Genomic DNA, 4,155 nt, shown 5'->3' on the forward strand with positions numbered 1-4,155 from the left:
GCCACAAGGTGTAGGCGTTCAGGTGTTTCTGTGGCTTCGGAAATATCCCTCAGTCTAACTTTCGGTATGTAGCTGTCTTTCCACTGCTCATCAATAATACACACCTGGGAACCTGTGTCCCATAAAGCTTCTGTCTCATGTCCTTGTAAATAGCAGGCCACCAGGCATTGCCTGCCAACTAGGGAGGTTACTGGGGAGTGCTGATTAACTCGGCAGTTGGCTGTTATTATACTGTCTATCTCATGAGGCACAGGGTATTGCGGTTTGGTTTTGAATTGCCGTGTTGTGTGTCGTCGGGACGTGCTTGTCTCTTGGGTCACTCCCTGTCCCTTTGGAGTAACCCTTCCCCGTTTAACTGGATCTCCCTCGAGTTTCTTGTACCCCGTACTCTGCACCCAGCTGCATAATGTTCACTGCTGCTGCAATAATAGCAATGGGTGCACAGCTCCGTGGTTCCCCTCTGTTGGCAGTGAAAACATTGTCTAGCTTGCTGGCGTTTGGGCTGTTGAAACTGGCGTTGGAGCTGCGACATCCGTTCATTTGGGTATTGTCGTGAGACTGGGTATAGTGACTGACTGGCTGGGGGGGGTATTTGAAAGTGATGGCGCTGGGGCTGCTGTTGCTGAGCTAAATGTGTCAAGGCATGGGGTGGCTGTGGCGTTGTATATTGTTGCTGTGAAATAGCACCAAACTGCTGATGTTGTGATTGAAATTGATAATGTTGTTGTTCAGGTGTGACTGAATCTGACCTCTGGGCTTGATGACCTGGCCCTGGGCTCCACTCTGGCGGCAACTGGCTGATCTGTGTCATGTTCTGCGGATGGTGGCGTGCCGCTGTCACTGCGAACTCTTCATTGTTAACTGCAAAGCACTGCTGTGATGCGACTAGTGGTTGTTGAATTTGCTCTTTGATCAGCATAATGTCATCACTTAGTTTTTTTAGCTGAGACATTAAGTCAAGTTTTGACTGTTTAGGCTGGCATTTCTGTTCAGGAACGGGCTCCTCCAGCTGGGTGGCGTGAACAACAGCTTGGCGTTCTGTTTTTCCGCTTGTTCTGCCTCTCCGACTCATGAGAGCATGCAACATTTAATTTTTCCAGCAATACTTCATCGGAAATCGCAGCGTCAGAAAGATATGGCTGTAAGTCGCTCTGAACACGGTCGTTTTGCAAGCCTGTTAAAACTGAATGCAGAAACATGTTCTGCACTAAAACAGGGTCATACTTCAGCCCAGATTCATCTTCTTGTGAGGCAAACAGAATTTTTTGTCTCAGGTCAAGAGCACGTATCAGGAAGTTTTTTGGGGGGTCTCTTTGCTGCGCTGGCCCTCAGTGGTCAATTGTTTGTAAAATTCAGTTGCATTTTTTTCTTGATAATGAGAACGGAGAATGCGTCTCAGAGTAGGAAGAGTTAAACCAGCTTTACCTTCAAGATAACTACGCAGCTGAAGCCCAGGTGTAATGGATCTGATTACTGCATCTATGATTTCCTGTTCAGGATATCCCTTGTCCAGCCCACTCTCGATTTGACGAGCAAGACTAGAGAATGATAATCGGTCCTTTTGGCCTGGTTCACCGATCAAGCCTGAGATTTTAAACTCTTTATGCCAAATGACTGGCGCGCTGTGTCTCTGGGGCAGTTGTGAATGGTCTGTACGCCTCCTATCTGATGTTGCCTGTGCCCCTGATGTGGTATGTGCCACAGCAGTATTAATATGCATGGCCTGAAATGACTCCGTTACAGTACTAGTTTCCCTCACTGGTCTCTTGGCAGCGTTCATGTCTCTTCCAACATGTCCTGGCTCCACCCATTTTTCTGGATTGTCAGAAGTGGCTACTGTGAGGTCACTTATTTTCTCATGAATACACAATAACTCCGCCATACCACTATCCTCTAGTTCTTCCAGCTCACTCCTCAATAAATGACTGCTGATATACTTTATGAGTTGAGAGGCGGGTCACATCTTTCACTGACGTGATGTGTAAAAAAGGAGCAGAGTTCTATTAATTTCTCTCTTGACAATGTGCATAATTTTTCTCCTATCTCCTCCTGGAGACTTTGAAGCGCATCCATTCTTGTTTTGCTTTTCTCTGCAGTATTTAGCAGTGTTGAAAGTGGTGGTTACCTCACTGACCTGGGTGCCGTCGCTTCTAAACTCACTGTGTCTCAAGCGCACGCACCACTAAATCAGCCTTGTTTCTCCACTTCACTCTGCAGCCTCACTGCGGTACATCTGGGTAAGAGATGAATGTGACTGGGTGGTTCTCGCTGATGAAGGAGTCAGTCCACCCAGCAATCATCCCAGCGGTGCCTCCAAAATTGTAGTACTCCTGTAAGTAACAAGACAATGAAGAGAAGAACGCATTTGTGATGGCTTCTCGTTTCTGCATTTACTACGAATCTCTCAAAAAAAAACTATGCATATTACAACTGTTCAAGACACTTCATTGTCAAATACACATACAACTTTTTCATAGTAATGCCTGAATATAAACATCACAACTTTAACATTTTGCATATTCAGCATTTACAATTGCCAACGTGACACTCTAATTGATCATTTATATATATTACACTTCCACTAGACTTTACCCTTTATCTAAAATAATAACATGAGAATGATGATGTAAAATATATTCAGCATCTAATCCATATTCTCAGTAAAGAACATACACTCCGTTTGTTATCTGATGTATTACATTGAATGACGAGACATATGAAATTCGCTCATCTACATTCACTCAACTGTAACGCATAACACACAGTTTACAGACATCACTGCCAAATAATGACCACGTATGTAAATTAGAGATAATTCATAACGTGAAACAATATTATCTCTTATAGATTCACATAGTATTTATACTTTAACCAGTTATAAAGGACTTTTGCGCTAATCGCGGGGCACTTATGCTAACCATGTGCTCAACACGACGAACTCATGACTCACTATTCATATAATGAAACAGCTGCGTTAACACACACACACAACTCGTTCCTATTATTAACAATGTTTATGCTTAAATCGAAAATGTGTTTTGCATTATACTTTGCAGTTACCTGTAAGTAACAAGACAATGAAGAGAAGAACGCATTTGTGATGGCTTCTCGTTTCTGCATTTACTACGAATGAGCATCACTGGCGCGCGGGCTACTATGAGATGCGTGCGATGACGTCATCACGCTGGTAGGCTATGCCAAGCGAAAATAATCAATTTAATAAATGCACAAAACACTCTTTCTTTTTAAACATAAAGTACAATAAAACATTTAAACCATGTTTAAAACTATTGGGAAAATTAGCATCACACTAAAGAAAATGTCTACTCTATCTTGATAGCAACGCCTGTAGCGGTTTTTATTATTTCCGAGCATGCAATTCATGTCGTCTTTTTTTTATTTTCCCCCCCACCCCCTTTTTCGTCTTGTTGTCCCTTTTGTTCCCGCAATGGCTTTCCCAATCATTTATAGATGTTGCGTTGCCGCGGGGCATCATTATTTCCGTCATTTCTGCGAGTCAAGTCATTATTTCCCTTCTTGCCGGGATGGTGGGGGGTTTCCTCCTGCGCGGGGCTGCGGTGAAGAAGTGCGCGGTGGCCGCGCGGCAGCATGTGCAGCTTAGAGCTTGAACATGCCTTCAACATTTATCCACACAAGTCTAAGCAACGCACGACACTGCAACAGTTATCCAAAGTAGAGCTACTGTGATGTAGCTTATTTTTCTTATGAATACCGTAACAACAGAGCTCTTCCTAGCAACGACAACTGTGCCTATAACAGAATGAGGCGCAAGAAATAAATACACTGTCCTCTCTGTCTTTTCCTCTTCAGCTGCACCTCCTCCATAAATGACTTGCTGATAATACTTTCCTGAGTGAGAGGGGGTCACAATCCTTTCAACACCACTGACGTGATTGTAAAAAGGAGCAGAGTTCTTATTAATGGCTCTCATTGACACTGTTGCAATACGTTTTTTCTCCTACCCTATCTCCCCTCCCCTCTCCTCCGCAAGACTTTGAAGCGCATCCGATTCTTTCTGTTTGCTTTTGCTCTTTTGCTCTTTTTCTCTAAAATATTTAGGCAAGTGTTGAAAGTGGTGGTTACATCTCCCTTTTTACCTGGGGGCCGTCGCTTCTAAACTCACTGTGCTCAAAG

The sequence above is a fragment of the Cyprinus carpio genome, chromosome A9 (genome assembly GCF_018340385.1).
Source record: "Cyprinus carpio isolate SPL01 chromosome A9, ASM1834038v1, whole genome shotgun sequence".
NCBI classification, from domain to species: domain Eukaryota; kingdom Metazoa; phylum Chordata; class Actinopteri; order Cypriniformes; family Cyprinidae; genus Cyprinus; species Cyprinus carpio.